Source organism: Barbus barbus, assembly GCF_936440315.1.
Source record: "Barbus barbus genome assembly, chromosome: 39".
Taxonomy (NCBI): Eukaryota; Metazoa; Chordata; class Actinopteri; order Cypriniformes; family Cyprinidae; genus Barbus; species Barbus barbus.
The window spans coordinates 23,500,816-23,514,321 of NC_136717.1; positions in this window are offsets into that span (position 1 = coordinate 23,500,816).

Consider the following 13,506-nt stretch of genomic DNA (forward strand, 5'->3'; position numbering starts at 1 on the left):
AGAAATAGGGGGAAGGAGAAAGAGGGAATGTGTATAGATGTCACTGAGGTTACTGTCACACTGCAGCAGAAGACGATCGAAGCACATATTACAACTACAAGTAAAAAGGGAGGCATAAGCTGATTTTAAAAGCATTTTTAGTTGGTATTTTTAGCTGTATGAACAAAACAATTTTTGGCTTCTTTTTCATTACGCAAATATATAAACATTCTGAAATTAAGGTAAAGACATTTTCATAAGAAGTAAAATTCTTTGCTGTCAATCATGGGCTGTGAAACTCTCTCAGGTTATGAAAATAGGCAGATGTCTGGTTTCATTAAATAAATGATGTCTAGTTTTAAATAAAAATGTCATCTTTAAAGATGTGATACAAAGTCATAATTTTTGCTTTGGCATTGTATGTGTGTTTGAAAAAGAATCGACTTGTGCTTCTGTAAGTTGTGCTGTGAACAGTCCGACTCGCTAAGAATGACGTGCACATGCTTTCTGCATTGTTTTAGCACCCAGCTCACAGAAGCAACTAAATATATCACATAAAGAGCACTTGAATCTGCTATTTAATAAGACAAAATTGCACATGAATAAGCCTTATGTCTCTTTATATGCCTAGTACTACTTATCTATATTTGTTGAAAGAAGAAGCATTATTCTGCAACTTTTATGCCGGCCCACCACCAAACTAGGCTCGCAGAAAGTTCCATAGATTTGCAACAGCCATGTCTGATCAATTTCAGTACATGCACCTCGCTTAATGTGTGCATTTACTGTTAGATATTGTGCATGATTTTATTTTCCCATTCTGTTTTTTTCCCTTGGTCAGTGTGCAGATTTTGTGTGGGTGATCTGTTGCCGCTGTGGAGGGACTCCCTCTCTCGTTCCCTCATGGTTTCTCTGCCTTACAGACCTGATCTTCCATTTATAGCTGCGGTGTCTCTACGTAGTGGAGTGTGAGCATTCCATTTGGGCAAATACGTCTCTGATATTTTTCCCAACCACAGCTAGGCCAACACTCACTTACAACATTATGCTGGTTCACACACACTCGTCTCTCTCTCATATTCATATTCTCATTTTCATCCTGATATGTTTAATATTTAATTATTAAATATTAAGACTATTTGTTTCACTGCTCAGACATAGAGCTAGTGATTTAAACAAACCCCTAACCATAAGAATGAAACTTTTTTGAGGGGAATCAGCTCTTTTGCGTCCCAAGCTCACTGGAAAAATTATCTTGTAAGATAATATTATGTTGCTTATTACATGTTCACAGCAATTTCAAAGTGAAATGTCCAGTGAATGGCGGTATACAGTGCCTTTTTTCAAATTTTGTTATGTTGCTGCCTTATGTTAAACTGCTTTAAATGACCTGTTTCCCCCACATCAATCTACACAACAGACACCATATTGACAAAGCAAAAACAGAATTGTCACAACTTCGTGAATTTATTAAAAATAAAAAAGCTCAAATATATACGTAACTAAATATTTAGTTGAAGTACCTTTACAGCCTCAAGTCTGTTTTTTCTTGATGCGACAAGCTTTGCTCATCAACATTTGGCAATTCTCTGCCATTTGTCTCCTCACCTCTTCACCTCTCAAGCTCTTTCAGGTTGGATGGGGACAGACGCACATTTTCAGGTTTCTCCAGAAATATTTGATTGGGTTCAAGCTCAGGCTGTGGCTGGGCCACTCAAAGATATTCACAGCGTTGTGTATAAGCCACTCTTGCTGTGTGCTTAGGGTCACTGTCCTGTTGGAAGGTAAACCTTCTTCCCATTCTGAGGTTCTGAATGCTCTGGACTGGGTTTTCATTAAGGCTATCTCAGTATTTTGGTGCATTGAGCTTTTCTTCTATTCTGATGAGTCCCTCAGTACCTGCTGCTGAAAAACAGCCCCACAGCATGAGGCTGCTACCAGCACACTTTACTTTTGGGATGGTACTCTGCAGGTTATGAGCAGAGCTGGTTCCCTTCAAACGTGATGCTTAGAATTGAGGTTCATCAGACCAGAGAATCTTGTTTCTCAGAGTCTGAGGGTCCTTTAGGTGCTTTTTAGTCAATTCCATGTGTGTTTTCATTTGTCTTCACTGAGGAGAGGATTGAGTTTGCCCACATCGCCAAGTTCAGCTAGAGTGACCATCAGGTTCTTGGTCACCACTCTAACCAAAGCCCTTCTCCATAAATTGCTCAGTTTGGCCAGGAGGCCAGCTCTAAGAAGAATCCTGGTTTTTTTAAACTTCTTCCATTAAGGGTAACAGAGACTATGCTTCTGTGATCCTTCATTGAAGCAGAATTTTTTTCTGAACTCTTTCCCAGATGTGTGGTTTGATGCAAACCTGTTTCTGAGCTCTGCAGACTGTTATTTTGACCCCCAGGGCTTGGTTTTTGCTCTGACATGCATTATCAGCTGTTGGACCGTTTATTAAGGCGTGTGTGCCTTTCCAAATCATACCCATTCAATTGAATTTGCCACAGGTTACCTTCACTCAAAGTCTAGTAACACCTACAAGCAATATGATTGCTCCTGAGCTAAATTCCAACTGTCCCAGATAAGGTAATTATGCAATGGAATCATTTAAGTTTTTATTTTTAATAAATTTGCATGCTATGTTATTTGCATGTGCATTTGATGTTAAAAATGTTTTTTTTTTTTTGCATTTTTGCTTTACCATTATAGTGTATGAAGTGTAGATTGATGTGGGAAAAAGTCATTTAAAGTAGTTTAACATAAAGCAGCAACATAAAACGTGAAAAAAATTAAGGGGTATGAATACTTTCGCAAGGCACTGTAAGCCAATTTTCTCCAAAACTGTTAATAGCGATTGTGGCAGTGGATTTTTCTGTTGGGTATCATGGCAGTTTGGAAATTAAATGTCCAGTGAATGGTGCTAAAAGTTTAATGTTCTATCGTGTTTGAAATAACTTACCGATATAACCAATAATATGAAATAACCAACAGTGTTAACAAATGCAAACGTGAGATAAAATGCATTTTCCGAAGCAACCATGCACTTTTAGCTTGCTTCTAATAAATCTTTGAGCTCTTTTATCATGACTTGTGTTTCACAGGCTTCAAACCAGAGCATGCCAACAGGTGTACCAGGTGCTATACTGTGCAAGTTTACTATGCTTGCAAAGTCATTTGGATATGGTTATGATTCAAACATAAAACCGTTTACAAATCATGCACTATAAAAGTGTTTTAAGGGTATAACATAGTATTGTGCAAGGAATTGTGCAAAAATAAATCTTTGTTAATCTGTAATCTGACCCTGTAATCCTAATATGTGTGAAAAGTAATAAAAATTGTTGGTGTTTTGCTACTACTAGTGTTTCAGCTGTAATCTGGGGTGAATTGTATGTATAGTTAAGTTTTGGGAGTTTTGCACCAATTTTGGAGTCTATGAACCAGTAAGCAACCACCTTCCAACCACGTAGCATCACCCTTGAAATCGAACAGCAGCTTTCTAATAACCATTCAGAAAACCCTCCATCGTGGTGGTGAGTTGCATCATGCAGCCCATCCAAAAGCAATTTTTCAGTTGATGAGTTGCAAAAGAATTAGAACTCTGAACTTCCCTCCAAAAATGTTTCTCTGTTGCACCATCTTTGTTTTGACATTTGCCATCATGATGTAATAAAGAGGGTGTGTGTGTGTGTGTGTGTGTGTAGACTTCAGGCCAAAGGTGACCAAAATCAGCAGTTTGCCCACTGACAGAAGATAGAACAAAAAGACCAAATGAAGGCGTTCTTTGAAAAACTCAGTGTGGTTTCCCTGGTTAATTTAAAGCAGTTTGTGTATTCCTGTGTCTTAGTCTTCCACTGGAAAAGCTTTCCTGTGCATACAAATGTCCTTTGCTGTCCCTAAATAGAAATATATGTAATTGTAGCTGTCACAGAGATGAAATATTCCCTGCCGTTTCAAAGAGATGCTGAGATCTATCATCTTTTGAGCAAGAATCTGTCTCAGAATATTTTCTTACAGGATTGATAAAGAATTATACTATAATGCTTTGGCTTTTACATTGTAGCAGTTTATAAAGTGTTTTTATTGGATGAGGTGCTTTAAAAATCCCAAATAACTCAACAACCCTCCATAAGTCTTCAGTATGTTCATTTCAACCGATATAGACATTTAATTTCTTTGAGATGTCATATGATTTAGATGAACACATGCAGTTTACATTAATATTTTAGTTTGTGTTTCATAACTACACTAACCGTTAACTAATTGCACAAATGGCCTTTTAATAGTTTTGATGGATGAGAGCACATGCAAGGTGTTGTTCTTGGTCTCTGAATCAAGACCACGGCAGAGAATCGTGTGAGGCGAGTGCCAACGCCTCCCTTGGAAACATCACTTCCAGAAAGCCTTAGGTTAAACGTCTAGATTAGAAGAATAATGAGTTGGTTTTGTGGGCCAAATATTAATTAAACAGAACCGTTAATGGCTGTTTGTTGAAGCACAGAAAGCCAGGACCAAATCTGGGCTGTTTTAGACCATTTCCCGACTCTCGGTTGCATAACAATGACGTATAAGGAAGGGAAACAAAGGGGAAACTGCACATGTGACAGGATGTTCCTGGTCGCCGTAAGGTTTCCATATGATGGAGATGCTATACTGGTGTAACTGTCAACAAGACTGCCAGAGCACTTGCTCAAGAGTTCACAGTTCACAACTGGCCCATTATTTGGAGTAAAACTTAAATTGCATAAGTATGTCTGCCTCCACCATCCCTAAGCTAGACTCGTCTAGACTTCAATTTAACAGATGCTAGAAACGCCAGTACCTGAGAATAGGTGGAGAGACATATGGATTCAGACCGGCGAGTCATTAGACTCATGCTCGTCGAGGCTGTGTGCACAGCATAATGGCAGTAATGGATTTAAAACATGCCACATTGCCCACGTCTGCAAGAAAAACACTGAGCCATTAAGGCCAGAGGGCCTGGCACAGCAAATATTTGGCCATGGATGAAGGTAGGGGTCATGTGATTGGTTTTATGGCACTCAGATTTTCCACATGTAACAATTACTTCAGAGCAGCGTGTCACGCGGACCTGTAGTTACTCCAAATTAAGCACTCTGCAAAGGCCAAGCACTTTCATATCGAAACCGTTTGTGATTGTGCACATACTTATGAGAGTGTGCTTCCCATTTGCTCATGCAGTGAAAATTTTGATAATGAAAACAAACTGAGCTTAAATGATCATTATTGCAGAATTGAGCAAACATTGCATAAACTTAAACTGAACTCTTAGGTTTTCTTTACACTAATCTATGGCTAATCAAAATCACAGTGATTATAGGCTTCTATGCAAATATACTGATGTCAAAGCTGTTTTATGGAATGATAAAAAGAAAATAAAAGCTGGCTAGTGCACATATTCAGAAATGTTTTTCAGTGGCACTTACTTGGACATCAGAAATTCGAGCCTGGATTGTATTATTCTCCCACCTGCAAACAAGTAAATAAACTTAAGATTTTTTTTCATTAACTTGCAATCACTTATTAAGTCTATGGGAATTTTGGTTCAACGTCCAGAAGGAAATCGTAAGTCAGTAATGTGATAATGTGGTAACACACCACTGAGTGGAAATCCTGTCTAGATATCATTGCAGTTTGAGTTTGCATTTAGGTTTTAATGCTAACGGACAACCCAACCGTGCTGATAAGACCTGGTCAGATGCAGTTGAACAGGGGAAATGACTGTGGCTTATCCTGTTCTGTTCAAATCTGTTAAGCTGACTCATGCGGTTGCACTCAGTTGATCTCATGCAACGCTCTGGCACAAAGACTAGGAAACGTTCATCAGGGCTTTGAGAAGGCAATGTAAAGATGTCCCACTGTCTCTAGGGATGGGCCTCTGACAATGTAACATCGCCCTCCTGTGGCAAGATGCCAAAAAATGCCTACATAAAACTTGTTATGTGAATAATATATCTTTCAAAAGTTGATGAAACCTATGAAGCTTTTTATGATCGCCAAGACTATATTTGTTTAATCAAAAATGAAAAAAAAAATCAATAATATTAATGTTGAAAATAGTTGTGCTGTTTCATATTTTTGTAAAAATCATGATACTTCAAGATCTTTTGATGCATAGAAATTCAACATGATTGGAAACATATTTTTTGTAGCATTATAAATGTCTTTACTGTCACTTTTGATCAATTTAACACAACCTTTAAAAAAAACAATGTCATGTAAAAAGCCACTTTTTGGTATGCTTGCACGTGTCCTGTGACGTTTACGAGGTTTAATGGCTTGACAGGAGTTGACAAATTGGATATAGGACTAACTTTGAATGAGTAACAAGGTTAATAAACAATTGTACCACACCAGTCTCATGTTAGCACACATAATGTTTAGTTTGGCTGTACCTTCACAACAGTGTATATTTGAACATTTATCCTAGTGCGGTTTCATGCCCCATAGACTGCCGTTTTAAATGCATTACGATAAACTGATTTTTCCAAACTGACGGGAAGACTCAAAATGTATTATTTGCGGTAACTGACAGCTCACATGCTATTGATAGACCTGAGCTTGCACTGAACTTCAAAACACCCTAACTTTGACTTTTTTTTTTGTTAACACATGAGTTCAAAACTGCTTTTTGCACAGGAAGCTATTAATTCTTGAGGCAGTGTCATCCCAGGTGCACCAGCCGGGCCAGTCAGCCGAATTGTCCCCTGTGCAGATGTTCTCTATAAAGCAGGAAGGATGCTGGGACACACTCACAGGACATACACCGTCAGCAGAATCACATAGACTGCACTGGAAATCTACACTAAACTCCACCTGGAAGTTATTTAACATTCCAAAAATATATTAGCTGTTAAATCCAACTTTGTCACACTAACTCTCAGGAGAGTTCACGTGGAATGAGACGGCCAATCACCTCACTCTCCCTGACAGAAACCAGATGGACAATCTGGATGTTCAATAGAGGAGAAGAGCAATGTGAAGCGAAATAGGTAATATATTAACCTCCGACTAGCTCAGTGACATACACACGCTTATGTAACAACTCTTTCTCTCGCTGGTTAATATTTAGTGTGTTTTCCCGCTGCTGTTGTCCCTCAGAGGCTGAAGGTTGACGTGGAGGGTCTGTTTGATCTCCTGTGATTCTGGACCTCCACCGAATACCAATCTAAACAATGTTTGGCTCAAAGTCACCTTGCTTATTCAAGGAGGGCAATGAAAATGGGTCAGTGAGAAACGTCAAAGGTTTTTCAAGCACAGAGTTTACTATCAACTATCAACAATCTTCGGGTTCAGCATGCGAGCGTTTAAAAAATATAGAGAAATTTAAACTTAAACAAAAAGTCTCTCTCTTTCTTTCAATGTACACATTCACTTTTGGAGTTATGCATATATAATATATATGCAGACTGAATATGTATGTAGGAAACAGCATGTGTGTTTACTTACTTCCACCAGAAGTTCCCAAAGTCACAACAGTGATAAATTCAACAGATAGGGGATTGTAGGGGATTGTCGTCGTCGTCGTGACGTATTGTCAAGTATGGTAACCCATACTCGAAATTGGTGCTCTGCGTTTAACCCATCCAAGTGCACACACACAGCAGTGAGTAGTGAACAAATGCACGCACGCACGCACACACACACACACACACACCCGGAGCAGTGGGCAGCCATGCTGCAGCGCCCGGGGAGCAGGTGGGGGTTCGGTGCCTTGCTCAAGGGCACCTCAGTCGTGGTATTGAGGGTGGAGAGAGCGCTGTACATTCACTCCCCCCACCTACAATTCCTGCCGGCCGGGGACTCCAACCCGCAACCTTTCGATTACGAGTCCGACTCTCTAACCATTAGGCCACGACTTCCCCCAGATAGCAGGCTTTAAAAGACCGTTCACCCAAAAATGTGAATTCTGTCCTCTTGTCCTTATGTGGTTCTTCGTCTTCTTTTTTTTTGGAACACAGAATGTGATTTATATTCACACTGCTGATTTTCTTACATTGAACGTGAATGAGGCTGTTGAAACGTTTTATGAAATGCACATGAATGCAAATGAGATTTGAACAATGAGCAGCAAGAATTTCAGTTTGTAATACTTTAGATTTTGGTCTGTTCCTCAAGCTTAAAATATGACATAAAGGACTTCAATTATAGCATAGAACTCATATTTATAGTGCATTTCTGGAGCTCAACAACCTCTTTCACTTTCATAGTACGGAAAAAAAGTGTGAATATTTCTCTTTCTCATATACTTTTATGATGCTTTTTTGTCATTTCGGAGTTTGACTGCCCTAGTCATCATTCACTTTCATTGTACTTTCAATGTAGGAAGTTGTAACTAGAAGCTCCTAAACTGGAGAGCACAGTGCTGGCTAACATCATGGGTTTGATTCCCACGGAAACATACTGATTAAAATATGCAGCTTGAATGTCTGCCAAATGCATACATATAATATACATTTGAACAATGTGCCAAGGATATTCTTCAGAAATGCTGCTTTTCATGCTGCTTAGAGGAAATAAAGTAATTCAAGTTTGGAATGACAGAAGGGTGAGTTTATTTTCATTTAGTTCAGTTTTAGTTTTTATTTCCTGTTAGTAGTTTTAGTGCTTCAGCTCGAACATATTTCAGTTAGTTGTAAAGTTGTAGTTGTAGCTCTGCAACCTTGACCTGCACGTCCCTGACCGATCCTCTGATGTAGATCATGTGCTTCTCGACTTTAACACTTGAGTTTGACAGGTGTGTGTCATCTGGTGAGGTCATAGGGACAGTGAGAGTGTTGTGTCGAGGTTTTAAAAAGGCATAATTGTGCCCATAGTGAGCAGGATATAGTGGACAGTGGGCTATTTAAAGAGTGGCCAGACCAGTCAGCAGATACTGGCCTTTATAGAACATCCTTTCACCTTTACAGTTCACATATTACAGGGGACAAAAATAATCACTGGCTGTTTGAGCGGCATTGAAAACTCAGATTTATAAGAGAAACGCACCCTAACATCACCTCCTGGACTATTCTGGCTCTTCTCTCTCTCTTTCTCACGTGGCCACGATAGCCAACAATGGGCAAATAATTCTTATTTATGGTAGGTTTTTGCAAGACAGGACCTGAAAGAGTTGAGTATAAACATTTATAAGATTAATGCCTTCAACCACTCCCTTCTCCGGCAGATTTTCCTGGCAGTAGGAGATCCTGAGCAGATTCTATAATTTTCCAACATAAACATTTATATTAAACAAGCAAACAAGCCAAAAGCTGTCTTCCCGGCGTGGGTGTTGACATACACATGTTCGCTAAAGACAAAGGAGGTTGTGTTTCCTATTTCTAAAACTTCTGAAGTCTAAGTGAGGAGTGGTAGACACACATTGTTCATTATTAGCCATAATTCAGTCCAACTGCGATGACTTGTAATCTGACAGCAGCTATTAATCAAACGCTTGAGTCACACACACATAAACTCAAACTACATACATATATCATGCTGGTAGTTGTATATTTGATTTACAGATGTGGGTTTTCTGGTATCTCCGAGGATTTCCGAGGGAGTCTGACAGAATATTTCAGAATTATAGGAAGCGAAGAAGGCCTTTTAACCAGCTTCAATTCACCAGCAAATGTGAAATATCCCCTTTGCCCCATTTTGGAGGGTCTCCATCTTGTTTATGGATTGTCTGGTATGACATTACCACAAACCTTTCCAAATTTGTATGAATTTCTTTCTTCTGCTGAACAAGATATTTTGAAGAATGAAAGTAACAGTTTCTGGTCCCCATAGTATTTTTCCCACACTATGGAGGTCAACTTGTGACTGTTTGGTTACCAGCATTCTTCAAAACATCTTTTTATCAAAAAACACTTTGGAACAATTTGAAGGGTGAGTAAATGAAGACAGAACGTTCCTTTGTGGGTGAACTATCCCTCTTAACAGAATCTGTGAACACCTGCAAAATTCCGCTCGAAGTTCTGCATAATGCCACAGAATTAGAACGCAATGCCAATTATTCAAAAAGTTCTACACATCTCGCAGGTGCTTGTTTATGAAATATTTCAGCTTTTAGCTGCCAGTAAGACTAAATACTATCAGCATTTTACCATGTTTGAATCAAGTATTTCCCACCTTATTATTTGAATGTCAGCTGTACTGAAACTGTAAGAAAATGTGAAACAGCAATCTTACAGATATAGCTAAGGGTAGTTGATACATAATGTGATAATGAACTCAAGAATTTAGGTTAGATTAAGAAACATGTTTTGCTTTGCTATTTGAATTTCTTTTGCTTTTCAACAGTGCCTTCAGTGGTCTATATTGTGTGTGTGTGTGTGTGTGTGTACCAAATGTCCCCCACAAGGATAGTAAAACTTGAATTTTTTTACTTCAAATAGTAAAACTTGAAATTTTTGACATTGTGGGGACTGGACTGCGGTCCCCACGAGGGAAAAAAAAAAAAAAATAGTAAATGATGTTTATGTGAAAGTGTAACAATGCAAACAGGTTTTCTGTAAGGGGTAAAATATATTGTTTGGTCAGTATAAAAGTAATAGAAGTGGAATGGAAAGTCCCCACAATTCACAGAAACAAACATTTGTGTGTGTATACATACACACATATACATACATAATGCATTAATAAGAAAGGAACATTTTTAAACAGTTTTAATTGGAGTTTGAATTAGAAGAATGTCATGTTAATTATACCCAGCTGTCATTTTGGTCGCACTGGATCTGCTAAATGTTGGACAAAAATACTGTGATTATGTGCATTGTATGAACTCTGACTCTCTCTTTTTCCACACCCTTTCAAAGTCCCCCTCTCAGTTTCTTTCTTTCAATTCAACTCCATTTCTTCTTTTTGGCCTCAGACTACATAACACGTCCTTACAAAGTCCTTCGTTCTCTCTCTCTCTCTCTCTCTCTCTTTCTCACTCGGCTGCTTTACAACTCTCAGCCATATCCTTTCATAGACTGACTCTCTCTCTAGTCAGCTGACTGCCTGGCTCTCTGCCTCAGTAGCAGGCTGAGCCCAGCGGCGTGGCAACGTGCAGCTTGCCATGTCTGCTCTCGCTACGGGAACCAGCTGCAGCGAGAAACACAGCAAAGCTGGGTCAAAACAGCCTGCAGATTCATTCAGAAAATCTTCTGTCTGAGAGAAATGTAATACCGAAGATGTTTGGCTTACTGTAAACAGAGTTTCTCACAGTTTCTGTACACAGGTGATAATTAAATCCTCAAAATTCAATGACATGTTACCTCATATCAAGTTTATTAAACACTGGATGTGGTAAACAGTGGTTAAGGATCAAGGCTGCATATAATATCTCAAATCAAAGTACAATACGTAAGATAATTAGTTAGTTTTATAAATGTTGCATGACTTCACAAATATTTTATTACATGTAAAAATATATTTGGTATATACACTTCCGTTAGAAATACAGTAAAACCTAGAAGTTGAGCGTGAAACATTATTAAAATGTTAAATTAATGTTATTCTATCAATGTTATACACTGCCCTCCAAAAGTTTGGAAACGCCCTAGAAAAGGTTTTGGACAATATTGGCATGAATCTTTTTTAATTTGTGATAATTTTGCACTGATAAAGGACAACACAAACTACGAAAACATATTTTATTACATAAACAGTTTTTACATAGAAAAAAATTTAATTTTCGATTCATCAAAATATCCACCATTAGCAGCTATTACAGCTCTGCATAATCTGGGCGTCCGAGCTGTCAGTTTATTCAAACATTGACTGTATATTACTCCAAGCCTCCTGAAGGATTGCCCATAGATGATTCACACTGGTTGGACACTTCTTACGGACATCACGGTCCAGTTCCTCCCATAGTAGCTCAATTGGGTTGAGGCCGGGTGATTGGGGAGGCCATTCCATGACAGACATGATGCCAGCTGACTGTTTCCTCTCCAAATAGGATTTGCACAGCTTGGAAGTGTGCTTGGGGTCATTGTCTTGTTGGAAGGTTTAGGAAGGTTGGGGTGTTTCCAAACTTTTGGAGGGCAGTGTATATATATAGTTCTTTTTTGGTTTTAGAAGCTATATGAAAAATTGCAATGACTCTGATATTCTGATGCAGTCATTCAGTACTTAAAGCAACCCTGAAGCACCTTTTTTAAAGCGTGAAAGTCTCCAATTCATTAGCGACATGTAGTCAATTACAGGTGTCTGAATGAAACTTGTCTTCTCACAGAGACTGCTGATCTTTTGAGACAATGTGTAATCAGATGCCCCACTGTTGTAGGAGCCTATCAGTGTCAGAATCACCAGCTCCCAGACAGCCAGCTGGCATCACCGACTGCCAGCATGATGGTAGACGGCTCTCCTTAGGAAACCTTGAAATTACGACCCAGGCTAAAAATAGTCTACTCCTTGAGTCAATGCATGCTTTCAAATATCCGAAGTTTAAGCTGCTGCTAAATTTGATTTTGTTTACTCAGTTAGCAGATGCTCTTACAATGCTTGAACACGAGTGAGTGTGAACTTTATTAGCCATGTTTTACTGCACTGAAAGCATGCTTTGCCATGTTTAATATTTCTGTGTATTAGATATGATGGCAGTAGATCATAGCAGTGTGCTGATGAGCACAGAATGTTCTAATGCAATGAACAGTGTCCAGATGACCTGTTAACACACTCAACCTGATTAATGGAGACTGAGATGTTCAGTTCTGCAACATAATTAGAGTGCACAAATAATATTTAGTTTGTTTGGTTAACACAGATGTGTGAGGATATGCCATAAGTAGCCAAAATAAATGCTTATATCATTAATCTTTGAAACAGAAATGAAACCTGTTCATCACACACTGTAAAAATTATTTTAAGTTTGAAGTAAAGATTGCTGGAGTATGTTATACAAGAAAATAGTATCCTATAGCAGGAATCCTATCGTTTCTACACCAAATATTTTTTTCTAAAATGATGTCTAAAATGATTGTATTTCTTCAAAAAACTTAGACTAAACAACTCGATTCATATGGACTCATTTTATGGTGCCTTTATGAACTTTTTAGATCTTCTAAGTTTGGTTACCTTGACAGTCAATAGAGTGACAGAAACTTTTTAGGTTTTATAAAAAAAAAAAAAAAAAAAAATTATTCTTAATTTGTATTTTGAAGATTAACCAAAGTCCTATAGGTTTGGAATGAGTGAGTAAAAAACATAATTTTTATTTTTGGGAAAACTATCCCTATAATTCAAATTGGTGTTCATTTTGTCAAATATTTTTTGTATAATGACCCCTAAACCATATAAACCGATAGCTTTTTATAAATGTATGCCTCTCATAATACTCTGTGGCTGGTCTCTTTTGATATCACATGATAGTTTAATTATTTAAATCCATTTATTTGGTAAGAAGATATTAAAGTAGGCTCATATACAGATACAAGACATCGGGGTCCTGATCACCATTTCAAGGATTATTTAGCAGTAGTGACTGGAAATTACATTTCAATAATGTAAATCTAACACTTTTAACGCCGCAAACAATCCAATCAA